This window comes from Panthera pardus, unplaced genomic scaffold (genome assembly GCF_024362965.1).
Source record: "Panthera pardus isolate Hobbes unplaced genomic scaffold, ASM2436296v1 HiC_scaffold_12, whole genome shotgun sequence".
Classification (NCBI taxonomy): Eukaryota; Metazoa; Chordata; class Mammalia; order Carnivora; family Felidae; genus Panthera; species Panthera pardus.
In genome coordinates, this window is record NW_026526677.1 from 29696240 (window position 1) to 29721860 (window position 25621).

The 25621-nt window shown below is 33.2% G+C and overlaps 1 protein-coding gene and 1 pseudogene across 7 annotated transcripts in view; one reads left to right on the forward strand and one right to left on the reverse strand.

The window, feature by feature from the left end:
- IMMP1L (inner mitochondrial membrane peptidase subunit 1) overlaps positions 1-25621 on the forward strand; it is an 81883-nt gene that overhangs the window by 19571 nt on the left and 36691 nt on the right. Inside the window, exons 2-3 of one of the 7 annotated variants that reach the window (XM_053899864.1) lie at positions 415-553; positions 11302-11561. The exons of 3 other annotated variants lie outside the window; for them this stretch is intronic. The gene's annotated coding sequence lies outside the window, so the exon portion shown is untranslated. The remainder of the gene's footprint in view (positions 1-414; positions 554-11301; positions 11562-25621) is intronic. 3 more of the 7 variants (XM_053899863.1, XM_019456617.2, XM_053899865.1) reach the window with 3 other exon arrangements.
- LOC109271053 (cell death activator CIDE-B-like) lies at positions 2467-11488 on the reverse strand (annotated as a pseudogene).

Here is a 25621-nt window from a genome sequence, read left to right on the forward strand (position 1 = left end):
ACTACTTCTCTGCTGCCTTTTCATTGGTAAAATTAACCTCAGATATTCATGCTGGCATGCAGAAATGAATCTTATATCCTGTTACTTGCCAATTCTTTAGAATTTGATATATTAGAATTGTATATCAACTGTTGTCAACCCTTTTAAGTCCTTGACCACTGTTCTCTCTGGTTTAATATATCATGTCATCCACTTTATTCTGCTTAAATTTTCTAGTGGATAAAGGACTTTAATATTCTGGGTCTTTTTTAATCATTTTATCCAAAGTATATCATATATTTGAATTCAGAATCCCATTGAACCACTAAGAGGAATATGTACCTTAAAAACGAGAGACATTTAGTCATATACTAATTTTACATAACGTGGCTGGGGGAATCCTTTACCTAATATAATTTTTATTTCCTGCTTTAGGAATTCTGAAATCGTGGATCACCCATATATACTTTGAGAACATGCTTTAAGTGTTTTTTTTTTTTTTTTTTTTTTTTTTTTTTTTCTGGAAGCCTTACACCTGCCCTAAAAATTGAATGTATTGTAGAACAGACCTATGGTAAGTGGTTCTTTTTTTCCCTTTTTCTTCTGTCCGGTTCATGTTCAAGTTAAGTCTTATGAATGTTGTAATGCTGCTCCCTGCTGGACACTGTAATTTTTTAAAGTTGGCACTTAATAGATGGGCAAATAACTGGTTAGCTGGACCCACTGAAGAAGGAACTCCTTGGCTACATTCATAGAAAAACAACAATATGCAACAAAAGCAACTGTATTAAAATGGGTGATACCATCGTGATTGTGTTGATATCTGGAGTATGATGAAGGGGCTGGTAGTCTTGTTTCTAAATTTCATTGTCCACTTGTTGAGTGGCATCTAAAAGTTATAACAAACATACATCGAAAGATGGTTGCAGATGATGGACCTTTTAGGATTTCCTAAATTGTGTGTATATAATGTTTATAAATGAAGTCAGTTTATTTTTATTCTTTTCATTATTATCTTTTTTGTAATAATTTTAATTCCCTGTATTTTTTTGTTTTTCCAAAGGAAATATTTAAAATCGCTCCAGTATAATTTAAATTAGGCATTATTGGATCTATTTTTGAATGAGTCTTCCTATGTTCCACTTGGTACAGTAGACTTTAAGTGCAACTTGCTTTGTGTATCCATCCTGTAATCCAGCTACCATGTTTTCTAGTACACACAGGGAACCATACTTGCCTTACACAGAGTGACATTGGGTTGGACCTCAAGTGTCATGTCTATGTCCTTCCTATCATAAATCCTCACACTGTATGCATACACAGACTCCCAAAATTGGAGCCATATAAAATGTGTGACAGTTAAGAGTGTTTTTCTTCCTACCCATGAGCTAAATAAAATATGATGTTTTTTGGAGTGCAGCCTGTATAAAATTATTACTTGGATGTAATGTATATGTTTTTTAAAGTAAGCATACATTTCATTGAAAAGAAGTAACAGAAACAACATTGAGCTAAGCAAAGATTTAATAGGATAACTAATGCTCTTTCAGGGGATGGGACTTTTTTTGTAGGCATTGGGAAAGCCTATGAAATCTATTCTTAATTAGGGTTGTGGAGAATTAGGCATAGTAACTTATTTGTTTATTATTAAAATATTGCAATAAAAATTAGAAATGTAGACCAAGAAAATGAAATTGTTAGCAAAAAACGTGAACACTCTTTTCCTTCTCCATAAGAATATATTATTTCAGAAAATATACCATTTTAAACCTTTTATTATAAAACATACCATCATATAGAAACATAAATGTATAGTAAAAAGAATAAATATAAAGCAGGCAACCATGTAATTGTAGATCATTCCTGGCAGGCCAGAAACTCTTAATGTAATCTTCCTTTTCTTTAGAGGTAACCGATGTCCTGATTTTCATGGTAATTATTTATATATTCTCTCTATAATTTTTTATCATTTTTATCTGTATTTCTCAGCAGTATGTTTACTTTTTGTCTCTTTTTAATCATTATGGAATCACATATTTTTTTGTAACCAATTTAAAATTTTATTGGAAATGTTTTTGTTATTTAGGAGGAGAAGGGTATAAAGAATTAGAGATCTCAATGTAAAGTCAAAGAGGACTCGCTCTAGTGTCCTGGGGAGCTGAGGGACAGGAGGGGTTCTAAGAAATTTAGATGTAGCAGCAATTAGAGTGGGATCAGGATGCCTGGGGACAGGCTTTGGCCTTTCATGGTAAGTGAGAGGCTGGAAAGATGGCTAGGAAGGGACAGCATTCTTCAGGAAAGGGTATAGGCTAGGGGTGGAAGGTATTAATGCTGATGGGTCCTATCACAATATGGTCAGAGACTTTGAGGGAAAACAGGTGAGTTATCTAGTGTGCACTGTTTGCAGGACCCCAAACCTGATACTGTCACAGTGCACACGTTGTGTTTCTTGGGACAAGTTTAGGAGCAGAAGCTCAGAGCTCCTTCTCAGCAGGGATGGAGGCCACCCTGTTGCTGCTGCTGCCACTGCTTAGCCTCCTCTACTGAATGGTGAATGATGGAGGAAATTCCCAGCAACATGTGGCCCAGGCCTTGTGACAACATGGAGGTCCAACTGAAGGAGCTCCCCTGAGTACTTTCTTTGGGCCAAGTCCTTTAGAGTCAGCTTGTGGAGTAGAGCCTGTAGAATGTGGCTTTGATGTCAGGCTGCCAAAGAAGTCCCAAGGGTTTTGCTTATATACACTGAAAGTGATGAGGGTGATGTCCTTTCTGTGCTTGGGGTTCTTCTGGCCCAGCCCATATGACAGTACCCATTTCTGCTGGGGTCCAGCTTTCCCCAAACTCCAGCACCATCAGGCCTGTGTCTTCTTCCAGCAGCTGGAAGAAGTCCTTGCTCTCCATGGAGGTCCCATCCTCCTCTAGCACCTGTGTTAGCATTCCTGTCAGCTGTAGGGTCTCCATCACCTTGTCTAGCAGTTCTTGGCAGCTGGCACCTTTGATCACAGAGAAAGAAAGGTGGCTGGGGGTAGTGGAGCTGAGATCCGGACCCTATGACCAAACTCAGAGCTCATATTAGATACTTACCTAAGACTGGTGACTATGACTGCCTTCGTGCTTTCCTTCAGGTTGGTGCTTACCTGCTACCATATGATGCTGGAATGGCTGTGGGGTGTTCAGTGGGGTCCCAGGCAGCATGGGATATGGGTGGGTCAGTTGGTGAGCACCATTGTCTGAAATCATATGCATTTTTTTTTCCTTTACTTAGCATTACGATTTGGAGATCATCTATATAGTTGCATGTAATATTCATTCCTTTTCATTATTATATATTATTCCTTTGGAATGACTATGACAGGATTCATTCATACTGTTGTTGGTGGATAGTGTTTGGCTATTATAAATGACATTGCCACGAGCGTTCTTCTACATATATGTTGTTTTTTTATCGGTGTGAAGTGGAAAAGTCATATATTTTCAGGTTAAAGATAATTGATTATATGGTATTTTAAATTAATTTAAATGATTACATGAGAAATTTATTATATTCTGAGAGTAACACATAATAAACATTGGAAAAGATTCTGAAATGATTATAATTTCTTTTACACTAGGCCTTAGATGTACAGTAAAGTGGCATATAGTTTGTGATGGTATCAAAATAGTATACATATAGATGTTTAGACATAGTAAAGAAATAGATTTAAGACTTAAGGTAGTAGCTCTTTGGTTTACTTTATTAGTGCATTCAGTCTGTTAACCATCGTGTCATATTTTGTATAACTTCTTCACTTTACTGAAGAAGAAACTAAGGAAGGCTAGAGAGATTGAGTCACATGGACAAGGTCATGTAGCAAGTTGGAGCTAGAAACCAGATCAACCTGTCTACTTGGCAGTCACAACTTAAAACAAACTAAAAAGTGAAATCAGGATATCTTCTTGAGTGTGTACAGCCATTTAAGTGGAAAATTTGCCTGACTAGCTTTCAGAAATCATCAGATGTTCTTTTGACTATTCACCAAGAATTGGCTTAGCCTAGAGAGTTCCATGTTTGAAGCCCCCCAAATGTTACCACACTTTATCATAGATCATTTTCTAAAAGACAGCTATAGTATATCCTAATTTTGAGAATTTTATTTTGAGCAATCCCTCATTCCTTAGGCTATTATTAACAAATAGTATATTTCTCATCTGTTTATTTTGTAGATAAATGAATCTTATCCTTTTATGTGCCAAAACTTTTTTTGTATGAACATTTTTACATAATGTTTCTAAAATTTAAAGTTTACCCATCTGTTTTCTTAAACAGTATAAAAAGAGTATAATTTAAGGGTTTGTTTGTTTGTTTGTTTTTATGGCTCAGAATTGTCATTGTAAACATCAGTCACTTCACAGAATTTATGTGATTAGAGACTTTTGCTGCATAGGACTGTTCTCCTAAATTGTCCTAGACTAATAGGCTTTTATGTCCCATGTGCTACTTGTGATATGTGATGTTTTGTTTTACCTTTGTTAGGTAATTCTTGTTTCTTGGCTTTCTGTTCATTATATTGACTCTAATGTTAAAATCAACATTGTTTGGGTAAGAGCTTAAGTATGGTTCTGCCATCTACTGACTAAGGGCACAGAAGGTGTGGCAGCTTTTTAAAATTTATTTTGGGTTCATCAACTAGATTCGCCACTTTGTTTCGGAGTTCTGAGATAACCTGATGGCTGGTTTCTGAACAATTGAAATGCAACATAGATTACAAATACCGGTGCATCCTTATTTGGGGGATTAAAATTATCGTGTACACATTTTCTTATAAAACAGTGATATTGAAACTGAATTTGCTTAAGGACTCCTTCAAATGGGAAGTCCAGTGGACCTAAGTGGGCATTTTCTAATTATAAAATATTTAATAGGATGGACATTGAAATAAAAACAGTGTATTAGTTGACACTGCCATTTGAAAATGGCAGTCATAAAAATTAAACCACCTTTGAAATTATAGCTTTTTAAAGGACAATGTAGAAGTCACATGGATTTGGTTTCATGAAAACTTAAATGCCTCAGGAAAACATTCATTTCAAAGTGAAATGCATTTGACTGCTTACCCAATTATAAACCACTAAATGTTAATTTTTAAAAAAAAAAGCTGGAATGGGAGAGTATATTTGTTTTTAGATGACAGGAGATAATTGGGAGGAAAGATAGATAGTTTCTATCCCAGTACATTAGGCATCAATATGATGATTTCTTATGTCAGTGAGGTGTTTTTTTTTTTTTTTTTTAATTTGAAAATTCCTTTGTTTTAATTTATGTGAACGGATTTTAATTCTGCATTAGGGGTAAAACAAACAAAGAGCTTTCTGTAGTTTTTTGCAATTAGAACATCGTTGGCAATTGCCTTATGAACAAATTATCTTAGAGGCCAAATGAGAGGATTAGGTTTTCCTAGGATACATCTGAGATGCATCAGTGGTGGAAGTGCAAAATGACACAACCCTCGTAGAAGACAAATTGGCAATTTCTAGGAAAAGACCAATGCATTTAAACTTCTCTGTATACTAGTTCCAGAAATTTATTACAGATATACTTGTGTACTCATGTAATACTATATGTACAGGAGTTTTCACTGTAGCATTTTTGCAGTAACAAAAGATTGGAAACACCCCTACTGTCTATCAGTAGGGTACTGGTTAATGTGAACTGTGGCATATCTATACAATGTAAAACTCTACAGCCGTGAAAAAAAAAAGAAAGGGTATTTTCTATATGCAGATTTAGAACATTTTGAAACATACGTTGTTGTTTTAAAAGAGCAAAGTTCAAACAGTGTATGGTAAATTACTTTTTGCATAAAGGGGGAAGGAAATAAAAATACATATTCCTATTTGCTTGTATTTGCAAAAAGAAAATCTGGGAGGTTATGCAAAATCTAAATCCTATGTGTGGATGGGTGAGGAAAATGGAGTAGATGGAACTTTAACTGTGTATTGTCTAGATTGTTCTTAATATTTAAATAATGTGTTACTCATTAAAAATAGTTTTGTTTCATTTGTAAATCATATGAGTGGGAAAGAAAGGGGTAAGTCTGCTACATTTACCACAGAAATTAGCTAATTTTACTCCTTTATCTCCAGATCCTGGTAAGCACTGAATAAGTATTTGTTACACAAATGAAAATTGAACTCTGTAATCTTTAGATGGTCTCTTTTAGCTTATTTCTTATTTACTTATGAATTTATTCTTTTAGCTTATATCTTAAAGTATCTTTTTAATATGAGAAAAACAGTAATGTAATCATGTGTTGATTCCAGTATAGAAATAAAGGAAAATATTTAAGTGGGAGGTAATGAGATACATTGTTTAGTTTATTATCGTATTATCAGGAAGTTTTATTTGTATGATAGTGATATTAAGGAATTAATTATATTTTCTTTTAACTTCATTGAGAAGTAAAATAGTTCTCTATTAAATTAGGTAATAAGCTTTCATAATTAGCAAATAAAAGTTTATGAAATTTGAAGGCAAAGGGGGAGATGGCAAACATATATGTTAAGCTGCCTTACTTTATTTTCTAACATATGGGCAAATGTTCCGTACTGAGATTATTTTAGGTCTATTATATAGCAGCAGCAGCAGCAATTCCTGACAGAAAGACCAGATACCTCTGAGTCTGGTATTAGAGTTTGGGGATGGGGGAGGAGAATAGGGTTGTGTGGCTTTTGCTCTTCTGTTTCAAAGAATCCGGGAATTTGTTTTGGCTGTTGAGTTGAAAATTTGAGTATTCAAATAAGTAGTATAAGAATGCTTAGTTTTCACTTTTAGATTTTATATATGTCACCTGTTTCTAAATTTCTTATGACAAGCATTTTGGTATACTATTTTTGTGTAAAATTGCCTTTTTAAAGAAAATTATATATACAGAGAAGGGCACATATTAAAAGTAGATGGCTCAATGAATTTTTCAGAAGCCAAATACACCCATGTAACCAGCACCCAGATAAAGAAAAGAAACATTATGTATGTATTTTATACATACAATTACACAGTATAATTTTTTGTGTCTAGTTTCCTTTGTTCAACATTATGTCTTGCTATTCATCTACATTGCATGAAGTTGTGGTTGGTTCATTTTCATGGCTCCATTCCATTATATGACTATATCACAATATGTTTAATCCATTCTGTTAATGGACATTTGGGTGGTTTTCCATATAATGCTATTATAAACATTCTAATACATATTTCTTGATTAATATATTTGCATATTTCTTCTGAGGATGTCTATCAGTAGAGTACTGATTAAATGAACTGTGGCATATCTATACAATGAAATACTCTACAGCTATAAAAAAAGAAATGATGTTCTCTATGTTATATTTGAAAACTATTTTTAGAAGCTTCTTTTTAATTATTTTTATTTTAAGTAGGATTTTTTGTGAGCATCCATTTGTGTCCAAGTTATGAACATTCTTAAGGCCTTCTGTGATACTTTTTATTCAGAAATATTTTAGATACATGTTCTGATTATGTGCCATTAGTATATTGCAGAAAAGTGTTTTATATGTTTTAGTTTGTATCTTAATAATGTATATCGTAAACTTCATGATTATTGTATTATTTAATTTTGCATTTATATTTCATAATGAGAGTAATTACCTATTTAAAAATGCATTTTGTCTCTGATCACAGTGCTGAGATTAAAGAAAGGCAGTTGTACTGGACTCTTAACTAAGTACTTAGATATTTTTCACTTGTCATTACATTTTTTAGTTTAAAGCATCAAATTAAATATTATTTTATCCTGGCTTTTATTTTAATTCATGCATTTAAAAACTGAAATTTAGATAAAAGATAGTTTCAAAATAAATTCAGTATATTATTTATGAGTGGAGCAACACATTAGCATTGGGTTCACAATAGATCATATCGCTTTTATTCCATCTTACAAGCTTAGCAGCACAAACAGAATAATCAACATATTATTTGGCTGTCATCTGCTGAACAGAAACCAGAGATCACAAGGAGGTTTTCCCTAGCTGTGGTGATGGCCTTTTTGTTCCAAGCCCCCATCTGGGAGGGCCATGGTGTGTTATCATATGGAACGCGGGGTTTTCTGTAATCTGCTTAGCTGCACTGCAGTTTGAATCTTCATTCCATGTTTGTGTAATTTATAATTTTAATGAGACCATGGCTCTTCTGGGCTTTGAAATATATTAAAAGCTCTTTTGTGCATATGCTTTTGTTCTTGCTTAATAGGCTCAGTGTATTTAAAACTGATGAATTTTTATTCATGAATTTGGATGTCTGGGGATTAACTTAGACTGAATATCATTACACTCATATATTGATGGTTAGAAAGTTTTTTTATTGTTATTATTTTGTTTTCGTGTGTGTCTCTGTGTCTGTGTGTGTCTGTGTGATACTTGTTACCAGAAAAGGAAAGAACTTCTATAATTTTGAAAGATTAGGAAAAAGTGACATGGCTGGATCGTAAAGAATTAATTTAGATTTTATCCATGTTATTTATTCATACTCATATTTCATGATTAGTCTTAGTATTTTAGATAAATGTTATAAAGAAATAATTATGAAAAAGCAACTTTTAAATGAGTTAATACTTTATGTACTATTGTTTATATTGGAATAATATTCCAGTGTGTGACAAAGACAGGCTTTGTATTTTAATTGTATGACATCAATTGTCTGGCCATACTAAATCTGCCATTAACTTTCTTGAATTAGGTATATATTTTATATTTTAACTATTTGTAGTCTTTCTTATTTCTGTAAAACCTTAATTAATGGAGTTTTTAACCTACATTGGTGTATACAATGAAAAGACTAATGGAAAAGCATTACATGCTTTTTATTACATGCTTCAAATCTCTGTAGTTATTACTTATAATGTATTTTTAAAAATGGAATATAAACAATTGTACAGTCCTTTAGAAGAAAACCATGGCCCTTTTTAGATCCAGACATGTTTTTTTGAAGTTGCTATCTATTGGATTCAATTAGGGGTAACATATAGACTTACTAGTCTTTTATGAAGTTGCCCAAGGTATATATATTTTTTGTAAAAACCTGTGTTTAATAGACTAAAGCATTTTGTAACTATAAAATATTGTTCTTTTTTGGTACATGGTGGTCAGCAGTCTCGTTGGTCCCTTCTTCTCCCCACTACCCTTAACCTAGAAATGTGAAATAGAGGCAGAAATGACAGCATTTTGTTCTTTTCTAAGCTAATCTATCAGATTTGACACTGAAATGTTTGTTCTTCTAGAATAACTCTCTGCTTCAGTATTTATTAGTTGTGCAATTTCAGTTAGTTTAGGAATTTACTGTTAAAAATGTATGATCTAAAGCAGTGCTGTCTAGTAGAAATATAGTGCAAGTCACTTAAGTATTTTATTTAATCCATTATATCCAAAACACTATTTTCAATAATATGAATTATTTTAGTGTTTTTTTGTACTATGTCTTCAAAGTCCAAGTGTGTATTTTATACTCACAATACATCACAATTTGGACTAGTCACATTTCAAGTTCTCAGTAGCCATATATAGCTAATGACTACCTTATTGAACAGTGTAGCTCTAAAGTTCTACAGAAATGTGTATTTTTTGCATTCCTCATTAATTTTCTAGCTATATCCTATTCAAGACGACAAAGAATGTTCATGGACTATCTAATTGAAATTACGTACAGTGTTTTTTATAGCTCTACCACTGATACTATTGGTATATATCTGCCTGATTAATACACAAAATCAGAATTATGTTACCTGATTCCTGTCTACTTATCAGATATTGTATAGATATGCTTAAATATATTGTGATAATAAGGAAATAATGGCTAATGTAATGGATGTAGTATGTTCCTCAGCAATTGTGGGCAAATCAAACTTGTCAGACATGTTTTAAGTATACCAAGGAGCTTAGTTTTATAAGAATCTCATGGCAAATCTTAATATTTTTTTTTTAAGTAGAGAACTCCTCTTCACATTCTTAGAATTTTTCTGCATAGTTATTTGTGGGAACGTATATGTCTCTTTTCACGTAAGTTTGCTTAGAGCTTCTACTGCTTTAAACTTGGTAGAAAAAAAACAAAGTTCTCTAGGATTCTATACATTTTAAATGCTCTGTATATATTCAAATAGGAGAGGGAATGTCTTTAAGTACTTTAGAAGCACGTAGTTAAGAACTATAAAACATTGAATGACGATTTGAATTGATTCAAATATTTTAAAGTGTAAAATGATCAAGGTGATGTGTATAAAATACTGTCACTACATGTACTTTATAAAAAGTAGAGACTTTTTGTGTAACTGGTTCTTGCTCAAGTATTGAGAGAAAATCTCAAAAGGAGATCTCTGAACTTTCACGTTTGAAAATTTTAACACTTTAAAATTTTGAGGGAAATGAGCTAATTTTTATGTAAACTAACTTTTATGTAGATATTACCTGATGCCTGTTGTATCCTTTTACTCACTTAAATTTTTATTGACTTCTCTGTGACTCCTGCATTTAAAGCGTTGACACAAAATGTTAAACTATTCTTTAAACAATACCTCTAGTTTCTTGGAGATGATAAATCCATCCATTGATTTCCTAATTTTATTATGTACACAGTCAATTGTAATCCAAGATTACAGCAAACAAGATGTTAATTTCGAGCCATAATCTATGTACATTTCAATTACAGAGCATGATTGTTATAGAAGCACAGAATAAAAAGGAATAACATTTGTGCTATCCTCACAGGAGCTGTCAATAAAAGATGTAATAGGGGATTTAGGAATCTGGAAATGGCCAACTAATTTATGTGAATCTATTTTATTTCAGCTAGAAAGACCAAGCTCTTTTTCGTCTGCACTGCATATTGCAGAGCACAGGCTGTCTATAGAAAACCAGGCGGCTGCATATGGATAGTCCCTTGATATCATTCACTTGCTGTGTAATCTTATTATGCAAAGTTCTAATCTTCACCTAGAATGAATGCCTCTGGGTCAGAATATAGTCATATCAGGGTTTTTGAGGTCATGTTTTGTGATCCTTAGCTTATTCTTCTAAGTAGAGCTGGGATTTAAAGGGTATTCCCCAGACGCTAGCAGAGATAGACAGCAGAACCTGCTGCCTTTTTGGAAGACAAGACCAACATGAGGTCCCTGGTAGGATTAAACTTGATTTGTAGCTGTAGGATTTTTTAACAGATGTATTATTGGACAGGGAATAGGGGGCCACCAGCACAGCAAAATTGAATCACGACTGGCATTCTCAGGGAGTTTGCTGCCTGCTAAAACAGCAGCTGCATGTGGATTTGACTTCTTTCAGGTGAAGCGACTTCCAGTCATTTGGAAAGGATGGGATGAAAAGGAACCTTGGTGATAATTTTGATGTCTGCAAGATTTAGTACCAGTGTAATGGGATTATCGGTAACACCTTCACTGCAGAAAAAGCCACCTGGCGCTATAACTGGCAGCAACTGAGAACTAATCCTTTCCCATCTCTTGGATGTCATTCACGAAGCTCAAAGCGATTTCTACCCTGCTAACTGTGATTAATTTTATAAACAACAACAACAAAAAAATCAGGTGATCAAGGCAAAGAATGTGCTTTTTATTAATTATTTTTAATGTTTAGCCTTATTATAAGCTATACGACTTATAAATTATATAAGGCGTGCATAAACTATATGTATGACTTAAAAAATGTATTAAAATGTTCAACTAAAAAAGTTGATTAATAATATCTTTTATACTTTTTCCAGTTGATTGACAGTGTATTTGCTATTGGTAAAGATTTATATTTGAGATTAAATATTAACTTAAATACTTTAGTGTTCTTTTGGATATAAGGTCATTATCACTAAATTAATCAAAATATCTATAGGCGTAAGGAATTCATCATATGTTTTACCTGTTTATTAAAGACTGCTTTGATTCCTGCTGATTAAATGTTTTTAACGAGGTAAACCATTTTTAATGGTATAAAAATAGACATTTATATTTTTGATGATTAAGGTAATGCTATCTCAAACCAATGAAAAGAGCTTTCTTTGAAAATATATGATTTTAATATATAAAAATCCTAAAATAGCTGATATTAATACTGAGTGACATTTTTTAAAATCAGAAATTCTTAGTGAAAGTTTTCCTTTAGCAGGTAGAGGTTTAGTTATTTGCTCTAGAATCATGTATTAGTTAATTGAGGTTTTTGTTTTTTAAGCATTTTATGTCAACTAAAAACTTTATCAAGTACTTTGTTTAGAGGTGTTAATTATTTTAATATTCTTCTCCTACATGGTCCAGAATAAACTGAAAGAAAATGAAGTGAAATTATCCCATCAGTCACCCAAACAGTATGCAACATAACTGCCAAGACTAGAAAAGATAATTAGTGTTGTCAGTGTTATGATCCTAGAGTACTTACTTTTAAAATATTTATTCATAGAACTTGATTTTTATCTTATTGTTTTTGATTTAGTAGCTTTTTATTAAAAAAATTATAAAACCTTAATCTTAATATAAAAATTTAACTATGTATAGGTGAATAATTTTTACAACTATAAGAATTATTAAAATCTAATTATTATGCACAATGCACTGATTTACTTGTAGCCTCTATTTACATATAGTATGTTTTATTCTTCATAGGAGATCTTTATTAGAAAAATCAATAGGTAATAAATTTATGTAGAGATCTTTGATTAAACCTACTTAGCAAACTTGTCATTATTAATTGATTTTTTAAACTGATTTCAAGCTATTGTATTCCAAAATGTGTTTCTTCATTTGCTGTCACATTTTAAATGAATGAGAAAGCTTAACAATATTTTTACTGAACTGCATTATGTTAGTTTATAAAGGAAGTTTTTAGCCTTCTATTTGTATTTTTACTATTTGAAAAGGTATTCATTTAAAATTCTATCACAATGGAAAGGTCTATCCATGGAATATGTAGACTGAATTCTTTTTCTTATCCTGATAACATAATCACTTATATTTTAAATACAAACTGTTTGGTTTATGTGTAATTTCAAATTATTTTGCCAGCTAGTGCGTTTTCTCAGGGTAACTTTTTATGGTAGTTAATAATATCTTATAATTATTTTTTAAAATGGCTTTCCTTTCAAAAAATTTGTCTCAAAGCTTTTATTAAACATAGTATTTACTTTTCTGCTTTTTAAATCAGCTATTTACTGAATGGCTCTTGAGAGTATTTTTTCCTTCTCTGTTCATAGGCAGATTAGAGATGGTTATTTCTTTTGGAAAGCCCCAAATAAACTCATCTTAATTAAATTCACTGTAAACATACAAGGTCTTCTCAATGATACACATTCTTTTTAGGTAGATTCATGTGAATTTAATACCTTATTGATAACTTATGAGAAATTTGACTCATCTTTAGAAGCTACAAATAATAGATTTATTGGCACAGGTGACTGATAATATTAGTAGAAGTTAACAGGTGATTTTGGACTTAAGAGAAAGGGATCTAGACTGAGAGAAACGAGAAGAAATTTTTAAAAAGGAGTAAGTCAGGTGTAACAAAAGCAGGATGGGAATCATAGGAATTCTTGATTATTTAAGAGATTCTAAACTCTTTTTTCTTTTTCAACAATTTATGAGACTTGATATCTCTCCAAAGGGCCATACATGAACTGTAGACTGGCACAGTGACAGCTAACCTATGATAATGCTAAATGATAATATTCCATTTGTTTTTTTGTTTTTTTAATTTTTTGTTAACGTTTATTTATTTTTGAGACAGGGAGAGACAGAGCATGAACGGGGGAGGGTCAGAGAGAGAGGGAGACACAGAATCTGAAACAGGCTCCAGGCTCTGAGCCGTCAGCACAGAGCCCAACGTGGGGCTTGAACTCACGGACCACGAGATCGTGACCTGAGCTGAAGTCGGACGCCCAACCGACTGAGCCACCCAGGCACCCCTGTTTTTTAAATTTTTTAAAATGTTTTATTTATTCTTGAGAGAGAGAGAGAGAGAGAGAGAGAGCACGCGAGCGCGCACGAGTGGGGGAGGGGCAGAGTGAGAGAGGGACACAGAATTGGAAGCAGGCTCCAGGCTCTAAGCTGTCAGCACAGAGCCTGACGCGGGGCTCAAACTCACAAGCTGCTAGATCATGACCCGAGCTGAAGTCGGATGCTTTACTGACTGAGCCACCCAGGCTCCCCGATATTATTCCATTTGAATGAGTACCCTTCAACTCACATGTACAACTTGTATATTGTTCTGAAATAGATGGATCATATGTAATCATTGGGGGATTATTGGTGGATGAATGGGATGGTTTTGGTATTTCACTGTTTTGGAAGCTGTTATTTGTGTTAAAAGTGTTAACTGCTTATGGTTTATAAATATAAAATGAGTTTTGATTTTGGATATATATAAGAAGTGAACTTCAGAAAGTAACACTGAAGGTTTTAAAATCATTGCAATGTTAGCATGATAAAGTTTGATGATGAAATTTATAGAGTTCTCCCAAAGTTAACATTCAGTTTAAAATTAATGAATGGATAAATTTTGTCAAATTCCTGAAAATACTGAGTTTGTCTTAGTGGTCTCAAATGACAGCATAAAGTCCTGTATAGGGCTTCCTTCCTGGGAGCTTATTAAAACTAGATTCTGCAGCCTTGCTTCCACAGATTTTCATTTATTAACTCTATGATGGGAGCCTGGGAGTTTGTTTTTGGAGTTTGGTTTTTGAATTAGGTTCTCAGATAATTTTGATGTTGCAGTCACAGGCAAAGCAATATTCACTGCTTTAAACCTTAAAGTGAAGGCATTTATTTCCTCTGGAAATGCATTAAAATAAATCGGTTCAAATAAAGTCTTCATAGATTATGGGGATCAGAACTCTGTAGTTCTAGAAAAATAGCCTCTGCACAACTCTTACAGTAGGTTTAACATTATGGATTTGAACAATTCTTGAGCAGCCCTGAAGGTGATTTTGAAATGGCAGGAATTTGAATTACTTTGATGGGAGAGGCTGCTGTGTAAGAGTGAATTATTTAGCTCTTGAGCAGAGTACACCATTCAGCATCCATGTCTTAGCGAGTCTGTTGTTCTCTTCTTGTCACAATAACTTCCATTCAGGGTCTGAAACGGACATATATCTTTCAGTTATTTTAGGTATAATCATTATATGGGAAAATGTATTTTGTGTAGATATTTTTAAATTTGAGAAATCACAGAAGTCTCAGGAATGTCATTCTTGTCCAAATTAAGGTAAATGTAGTAAAACTATGATGGCTGGGAGTTTTCATCTTCATCTGTCCTCACCTTTCGTTAATGTGAACACTTCTTTAAATGCTAATATATTCATTAACTGTTCTTCTCGAAACAAAAAAAAAGTTATCATTTTAATCACTTCTTTGGCTGCTTATACTTTAAAATGAATGAATTTTTGTAATTTGGTAGTCTCAATTAACATTCTTTACTTTTTTTCCCTCATATTTCTGAAACAAAATGTTTTCTTTTCTTTTCAAAGGAATTCTAGACCTAAACCATCAGTTAGATGTTTTTGTTTTTGTTTTTGTTTTGGTAGCTTTGGGTTTTCTGAAATCACTCTAAGGCTACTTTTATGGTTAGATCTAAATCGAGATCTTAGATTGTACCCCTATCTAGAGTTTACTGCTTCACCTTTATAGTTGGCTTAACATCAGTCTGGCTTCTCTCTTTCCCATATGCCTGTTTATTATAGTTTCCAAAAAATTTCTTTATTTTAATTGAAAGGCAGTATAGCATAATGGTTGACTTGGCAGCCCACCTGCTTCATTTTGAGTTCTGGTTCTGCTGCCTATGAGCTGTGTTATTTTGAATGGTTCCTTAACCTCTCTGTCCCCCAGTTATTACTATTATTTTTAATCTGTAAAATGAGATACTTAAGTTCTCAAAGAGTTATTGTAAGAACTAAATGAGTTAATATATGTAATTAGAGCCTGGCACACAGCAATAACTACTATTTACGTAGTTGTTGTTGTTGTTATTTTGGTTGGTATTGGAGGTTTACTTATGTGTAGTGAAAGAAGCCCTTATTACCTGTATCCCACTTAGTGTTTTCTAAGTTTGTGTTATAGGAAGAAATTTTTTTTTTAATTTTTTAATTACTCACACGCACACATGATTTGAGGAGGGGGCAGAGAGGGAGGGAGACACAGAATCCAAAGCAGACTCCAGGCTCTGAGCCATCAGCACAGAGCCCTACATGGGGCTCAAACTCACAAACCATGAGATCATGACCGGAGCTGAAGTGGAACACTTAACTGACTGAGCCACCCAGGTGCCCCAGGAAGAAATCTTTTTATCTATAATGTAGATAACTGTTGAAAGTAGATATCAACTTTGTACCTTTATGCCAGTATTATATGGAGCTTTAATATATATACTGTATACTTTATTTACAGTATTTATTGTATATTTCTTTTCCTATATGTGACAGTCACAATTTTTAATTTTTCATTTCTTTTTCCTCACATTTCTATTTCTGTTAATTGATAGAGTACATAAGCTCTCCTTTAAAGGAATTTAGTCTCTACATTGGTGAATCAATTTCTGAAAAAAGTAAATGTGATAGAGAATAAAAACCAACAAATTCCATCTCCGATATAGAGTAAGAATTCTTTATGCTAAAGTTTCCCATCTTTTTTTCACAGCACACATGGAATATGATAAATTAAACGACACAGCAGTAAATGACTAGATGAGCAAAGCTGCACAAGGGTAGTTATGGCCATCGGTCACCCTAACAACTTAGAGCAGTGGTTCTTATATGTTACTGTGCTTCAGAATCACCTAGACGACTTGCTAAAACACAGATTCCTGAGTGACACTCCCCACTTTTCTGATTACATAAATCTTGAGTTTGGCCCAAGAATTTGCATTTCAGACAAGTTGCCAGATGATGCCCATTCTCCTGGTCTGGGGACCACACTATGATAAATACTAGTTTAGTGTGTTGGTATCCTGGTGTGGTAGATGGTAGGTCTCAACCAAGTTGTCTCGTGTCCTAGTTCCCCGAACCTGTGACTGTATTTCCTTACATAGCAAAAGGTACTTTGCAAATGTAATTGAGGACCCCGAATGGATATTCTGGGTGGGTTCAGTGTAATCACAAGAGCCCTTAAAAGTGGAAGAAGGCAGAAGAAATAGTCTGAAGGAGATGTGACTATGGAAGAATGGTCAGAGGGATGCAGTGCTGCTGGCTTTGAAGTTGGAGGAAGGAGCCACAAAGCAAGGAATGTTTGCAGCATCTAGAAGCTGGAAAAAAAACATAGAAAGGACTCTCTCCTAGGGCCTCCAGAAAGGAATGCAGCCCTACCAACACCTTGATTTTTAGCACAGTGAGAGTTATATTGGATTTCTGACCTTAAAACTGTTAAGATAATAAATTTTTAAAAATTTTTATTGAAGTATAGTTGCCATACAATATTATATTGGTTTCAGGTGTACAACATAGTGATTCAACAGTTTATACATTACAAAATTTTCAGCATGAAAAGTATAGTTAGTTGCTCTCTGTCACCAAAGTTACTACAGTATCATTAATTATATTTTCTATGCTTCTCATCTCCCTGACTTACTTTATAACTGAAAGGTTGTACCTCTTAGTGCCTTTCATCTATTTCATCCATCACCCCTCCCACAACCCCAATCTGCTCTGGCAACCACCAGATTATTTCCTGTATTTATGAATCGATTTCTCCTTTGTTTTGTTTTTTAGCTTCCACATATTGGTAAAATCATATGGTATTTGTCTTTGTAACTTATTGCACTTAACATAATATCCTTTAGGTCTATCCATGTTGTCACTAATGGCATGATTGCAGTTTTTTTTTTTATGGCTGAGTAATAAATATTTCATTGTGTATGTGTGTATATATATATATGCCATATTTTCTTTATCCATTTGTCTATCAATGGACACTTAGATTGCTTTCATATTTTGGCTGTTGTAAATAATGCTACAGTAAACAAGGGTGTATATATCTTTTCAAATTAGTGTTCTTGTGTTCTTCAGGTAAATATCCAGAAGTGGTTATTTACTGGTTTGTATGGTATTTCTGTTTTTAGTTTTTTGAGGAACCTCCATACTCTTTTCCATAGTTGCTGCACCCGTTCACATTTCCACCAATAGTGCATGAGGTCTTCCTTTTCTCCACATCCTGGCCAACATTTGTTCTTTTTTATCTTTTTGATATAGCCATTCTGACTGGTATCAGGTGATATCTCATGGGTTTGATTTACATTTCCCTAATGATTAGTAATGTTGAGCATCTTGTCTTGAATCTCTTAGCCACCTGTGTGTCTTCTTTGGAAAAATGTCTACTCAAGTACTCTGCCTATTTATTAATTGGATTATTTGTGGGACTTTTTTTTTTTTTTTTTTTTTGGTGTTGCGTTGTAGGAGTTCTTTATATATTTTGGATATTAATCCTTTTTCAGATGTATCATTTGTAAATTGTCTTCTCCCATTTAGCACATTGCCTTTTAATTTTGTTGATGGTTTTCCTTAACTGTTTAAAAGCTTTTTAGTTTATGTAGTCCTATTTTTTTTTCTTTTCTTTTGTTTCTCTTGCCTGAGGAGACAGATCTAGAAAAATATTGTTAAGGCTGTTTGCTTGCACGTAGCTGTCCAGTTTTCCCAACACCATCTATTGAAGAGACTGTCTTTCCTCCATTGTATATTCTTGCCTCCTTTGTCATAGATTGACCATATAAGTGTGGATTCATTTCTGGGCTCTCTGTTCTGTTCCATTCATTTGTGTGCTTCTTTTTATGCCAGTACTGTATTGTTTTGATTACTATGGCTTTGTAGTATAGTTCAAAATGTAAGATAATAAATTTGTGTTGTTCTAAGCCCTAACTTTATAGTAGTTTTTTACAGCAGCAGTAGGATACTAAGACATCTGTAACCAATTCTCCGTTTACCAGCTGGCTCCATGCTGAGAGTTCCCAGTCTCTGCTCATGTCCTCAATGCCTGAGACTGAGAAAATAGCCTGGAGCATTGGCTCCCCGGTTTTCCCACCATCAAACTGAGAAAACTACCAGTATCCGAACCCACCTTGTTTTCCTTCTTATTATGTTGGAGAAAGTGCCCCAACTTCTGTAAAAAGCCAATCTACTTTTGTTTGTTCCCATCCTCTCTGGCCTTGATTGATTGATTGATACACACACTCGCATGTGAGTGCATGTGTGCCTACCATGTGATGTATTTCTATGTATGTATATACCTGTGCAACCACTACTTGGGCTTAAATATGTGCCCTACAGATTTAATTATTTTTCTTACCTCTGTCATCACCACTTAGTTTTGTTTGTATTTGGCCTTCATAAAATAGAATAATATAAATTGAATCATATAACATGTATGGAATCATACATCTTTTGTGTCTGTCTTTTTCACTAATATTATGTGAGATTTATTTATGTTGTTGCATGTATCAGTATTTTATTCCTTTTCATTGCTGTGTGGTGTCCCATTGTATGAATATACCACAATTTATTCATTCTCTTAATGGTTAGTATTTAGGTAGTTTCTAGTTTGGGGATATTATGAATAAAGCTGCTATGAATATCTTTGTATGTATCATTTAATGAACATAAGCAGCTCTTTCTGTGGCATATATATCTAGGTTAACATATCTAGGTTAACATACATCTAGGCTGAATCTTAGGGGTAGGTACTGCCAAACACTTTTCTGAAGTAGTTGTGTAAATTTATCGTTTCCCCAGCAGTGATTGACAGTTTTACTTGCTCCACATCTTTTTTAGCTTTTTGTATTGTCTTTGTAATTTTAGCCACTGTGGTGATTTTATGGTAATATCTCTTATAATTGGCAATTCCCTGATAACAAATGATGATGAACTTTTCATATCAGCTAATTGGATATCCTCTTTTGTGAAATCTCCATGTTTTTTGCCTGATTTTTGTTGTTTGTCTTTTTTTAAATGATGTGTTGGAATTCTCTGTATATTCTGGATGTGCCTTTTCCAGACACATATGTAGATATTAGTATCTAGTTATGATATTTGCTCCTTGTCTGGGTTTTTTGCCTTTTTAAAAATGGTGTTTTTCATATACAGAAGTTTTTAATTTCGGTAAAATCAAATTGAGCAGTCTTTTAGGGTTAATATTTTAGCCTTACCCAAAGGTGATGAAGATAGTCTCCATTTTCTTCTAAAAGTTTTATTACTTTACCATTCATATGTTTGTCTGTAATCTGTCTCACTCAAATTAATTTTTATATTTGATGATGTTATGGGTCAAGGTTTTTTTTTTTCCCCAGTATGCATATCTTGTTGACTTAGCACCAATTAGTAAAAAGACTAGCCTTTTCCTGCTGAACTGTATTAAAACCTTTGTTATAAATCAGACAATCATATAAGTGTAGCTCTTTTATTTGGTTCTGTTCCTTTGATCTGTTTGTCTAGATTCGCCACATATAATACTCTTCTGTAAACTAACCATAAATTATGATATTTGAAGTAAGTTTCTCCAGTTTTGTTCTATTTAATGTTTGCCTTGGCTATTCCAGGTTTTTTGCATTTCTATATATACCTTACAATGAGTGTGCCATTTTGTACTGGAAAAAAATTCTCCACTGGAATTGTATTGAATCTGTAGACCAATTTGAAGGGAATTGATAACCTTGCGAATTCTTTGAATCCATGAACATAGGTGTATCTTTCTATTTGTTTAGGTTGTCTTCATTTTCTCTCAGCAATGTAACGGTCTTATACATGTTTCCTTTGACTTTGTTTCAACTATTCGATGCTTTTTTTGGAGTTGTCATATATGTTATTTTAAAATTTTGTTTTCTAGTTGGCTTTTGCTAGTATGCAGAAATTTAGTTATTTTAGTGAATGAATGAATGAATAAATTCAGTTTCAGTGATTTTTTGCACACTGATCTTCTGTCAAGAGACTCTGCAAATTCACATGTTTATTCTTTTACTGTGTAGAGAAATCCCATTTGTTAATGATGACCTTTTAACTTCTTCCTTTCCAGTTTCTCTCTCTCTTTTTTTTTTTTTTTAACTTTATTTATTTTGAGAGAGAGACACAGGAGGGGCAGAGAGAGAGGGAGACAGAGAGAATCCCAAGCTGGCTCCACGCCATCAGCATAGAGCCTGATGTAGGGCTCGAACCCAGGAACCGTGAAGTCATGACCTGAGCTGAAACCAAGAGTCTGACGCTCAACCAACTGAGTTGCCCAGGAGCCCCTCCAGTTTTTATTTCTATTTTAGTGAATTGTCATGTCATTGGTTTACCATTAATATGATGTAAGTCCTAAGATTTTGTTATTGTTGTTTGTTTGTTTTTGTAGATAATTCTTGTAGGTTAAAAGAAGTTCCTTTTTACTCCTAGTTTATCAAAAGAAGTGTTGAATGTTATCAGATACTTTTACTGCAGCAGTGTGGGTGGTCATGTGATTTTTTAAAAATCCTATTAATATGCACAGGTTAATTTTAAAATATTTTGCCAACTTTCTATTCTTGTAATATACTCCATTTGCTCATGCTCTTTTTTATATACCATTGTATTCAATTTGGTAAGTTTTGTTTAGAATTTTTTGTTATCTATGTCGATGAGACCATTGTTTTGTAATTTTCCTTTCCTGTTATGCTCTTGTCAAGTTTTGGTATCCAGGTTATACTGACTGCATAAAACCAGATGGGAAGTATTCCTTCATTTTCTATTTACTGACAGAGTTTATGGTTGATGTTATTTCTTCCTTAAATGTTTGGAAGAATATTCACTGATAACAGTGAAACCATCTGGGCCTGGATTTTTCTTTGTAGCAGTATTTTTAAATACAGATTAAATTTCTTATATATCTGATAGGAGTATCCAGTTTTTTTTTTTTGTTTTTTTTTTTTGAGAGAAAGAAAGAGAGCAAGTGGGGGAGGGGCAGGCTGGGAGACAGAAACCCAAGTTGGCTCTGAGCTGTCAGTGCAGATCCCTATGCAGGCTGGGACTTATGAGCCATGAGGTCATGACCTGAGTTGAAATCAAGAATCCGAGGCTTAACCTCTTGAGCCACCCAGGCGCTCCAGATTTTTAATTTCTTCTCTTCAGTCTTGATAAATTGTATCAATTAAACTTAAATTTAACTTAATTTAAATGTTAGAATATTTAGGCTAAAGCTTTTTATAATGTCCTTTTATGATCTTTAGTGTTTGTCAGATCTCTTGTGTTGACTTTTTTAATACTTAATACTGGTAATTTGGGTTCTCTCTCACCCTGATTTTTCCTTAATCAGATTTGCTGGGGTTTATCAGTTTTAACTAATTTTGTTAAACAACCAGCTTTTGCTTTCATTGAATTTTGCTATTGCATGTTTGCTTTTTATCATTGATTTGTGTTATTTTTTCTTCATGTTTTTTGGTTTTAATCTGTGCCTCTTTTTCAGTCTTTTTCAGATAAAAGCTTAGGTCATTAATTTTCATCCTTTTTTATCTTATTTGTTAAAAGCCATAAGTTTTCTTCTTACTGCTGTAGATAGCCCCCACAAGTTTGTATGTGTCATATTTTTCTTATTGTTCAGTAAAAAATGGAAATTTTTAAAGATGTATGTTCTTTAAGTTCCAAACATTTGCAAATGCTCAATGATCTTTTTGTTATTGATTTCTGATTTAACTCTCCTGTTAAATATTTCAGAAAATATACTTTGCATGATTTTTGATCTTTTGAATTCTTAAAATACTTTTATTCTTGTGAAATATTTCTTTTTGTCTGTAGTACCACCTTAAAGCCTGTTTGTTTTCAAATTGATATAAATAAATGGTGACTCTGAATGGAATTTCTTTCACTTTCATAATTTCTGTGGCGTAATATTTAAAGTTTGTGACTAGGAAATTTTTTTTTTTTTAAATCTAATCTGACAATCTTCATCTTTTAATTGGCAAATTCTTTGAGATTTAATGGACAATATTTTTGAAGTAAGTCTACCATCTTTCTATTAGTTTTGTGTTTTTGTCCTCTGTTTTATTTCTCCTGTCTTGTCTTCTTTTGGAATCAAAGTATTTTTCCTCACTCAAATCTTTTTTTCTTATATTAACTTATTAATTATATAATCCCTTTTTTAAGAAAAGTTTTTATAAATATTTTTATTCTTTATATTATATAACATGAATTTTTGGCTTTTTATTAACTCAAATACCACTGTCACACTTTCAGAACTGTGCAAAACTTATTTTAACTTCATTTAAGTCCCTTCTACTTTTTGTGCTATTACTTACGAAAGTAATACTTCAGATTGTCTTACAGCCCTAAAAACATTGTTGTCGTTGTTTAAATGTTTTCATTATCTTTATCCAAACGTACCCTTGAGTTTTCTTTGTACCATCTTGCTTTTGCCTGTTTCATTTTGTTTTTGCCTGAATTACTCCTTTAGTATGTATTTTATTACAGATCCACTAGCAAAAAAATTTCTCAAAATTTGTTTTCTGAAAGTGTTTTTTAGTTTTGTCCAGATTTTAAGGGATTTTTCACTGATTCTGGATTTACAAATTGGTAATTTCAGCACTTTAAAGATGATATTGCATTTTTTTCTGGTTTCCATTTTTCTCATAAAAAGTTAGCCATTCCATTCCATTCCATTCTGTTGAACAGACAAAATTCTTCATTTGAAAATAAGGTAGTCTGTAATTCTGACCACTTTCAAAGTTTTCTCATTGTCTTTTTTTTTTCAGAGTAGTTTTTTAGAGCAGTTTAGGGCTTACAGCAAAATTGAGGGGAAGGTACAGAGATTTTCCGTGTACTACTTGCCCCAACACATGAATAGGACATGCCCATTACCAACATCCCCCTCCAGAGTATATTACAGTTGATGACCCTACATTGACACATCATGATCATTTAAAGTTCATGGGGTACAGTACAGTTTATTCTTGGTCTTATTCTTAATGTTACTTCTGTGGGCTTGGGCAAATGTATAATGACTTGTATCCATCATTACAATACTATAGAATTTTCATAGCACTAAATCCTCTGTTATCTGCCTATTCTTCCCTCCTCCCAATTCCTGGAAACAACTAATCTTTTTACTGTCTTCACAGTTTTGCCTTCTCATTGCCTTAATTTCAGTAATTTTACCGTACTGGGCCTCGATGCGTTTTGTTTGTTTCTTTTGTATTTATATTGTGTAGCGTTTACTTAATTCCTTAAATTTGTGAGTTAATGTCCTTTATCAGTTTTGGAAAGCTCTCTACCAGTGTTTCTTCAAAATATTTCTTCTGTCCTATTCTCTTTTCCTTTAGATCTCTGACTATATTTGTTTCCTGTATTGTCCACCTGTTTTCCTCTCTGTGCTTCAGTCTGATTACTTTCTCCCAACCTGCTTTCTAGTTCATTTGTCTTCTGTTAGGTTGAGTCTAATCTGCTAATAAACGTAATGAGCTTTAAATTTTATTTATTTTATTCTGTGGTTTTGTGTTGTGTAGAATTTTCATTTGATTAAAAAAATGTTTTTATTTATTTTGAGACAGAGTGTGTGTGTGCACGTGTACTTAAGTGAGGGAGCAGAGAGAGAGAGGGAGAGAAAGAATCCCAAGCAGGCTCCTCACTGTCCGCCCAGAGTCCAATGCGAGTCTTGATCTCACGAACCAACCCTGAGATCATGACCTGAGCCAAAATCAAGAGTCAGATACTTAACTGACTGAGCCATCCAGGCTCTCCTCATTTGATTTTTAATAGATTTTATTCTCTGCTCAACTTCACCTTCTTTTCCCCCATTGTTTTGAATGTTAATCATAGTTATTTTCATGTTAATGTTAATATCTGAATCACCTGTTTTTTCTCTTGTGTATTTTTTTCTGTTGGCTTTCAGTTATTTTGTTCTATTTTATAACCTGTTTTGATTGAATGCAGTCACTTGGTCCTATTTTCTAGCATGTTTATAATTATTGAACTAAATTAAAAATTATAATAACCCAATTTTAAAAACTGTCAGGGGATTGAATAGACATTTCCCCAAAGAAGATATGTAAATATCCATTAAGCACATGAAAAAGCTGTTCATTGGTTATTAGAAAATGCCAAAGTCACAATGAAATATTTCTTTACTTTCACTAGGGTGGCTCTAATGAAGACATAGACAGTAACAAGTGGCATTGGCAAGAAAGTAGGGAATTTGGAACCCTTATATATTGCTGTGTATGTGAAAATATAAAATGGTACAGCCACTTTGAAAAAGGTTTGACAGTTCCTCAAAAAGTTAAACATCATTTTCATGTAACTCATCAATTCTACTCCTAGATATATATCCAAGAGAATTGAAAACTTATGACCCCACAAAACCTGTACACAAATGTTTTAGCACATTCTTTATAATAACTAAAAAGTGAAAACAACCCAGATGTCCATCAACTGATAAAGGATAAACAAAAATGTTGTATCTGTGCATTGAAATATTGACAGCCATAAAAAGGAATATTGTGCTAATGCATGCTACAACATTTATGAACCTTGGAAACATTATGCCAGGTAAAAGAAGCCAATAAAAAAATTCCACTTATTGTATGATTCCATTTGTATGGAATGTCTAGAATAAGCAAATCCATAGACACATGGTTGCCAGGAGCTAGAAGGAAGCGGAGAAGGAATGGAGAGTGACTGCTAATGGGTATA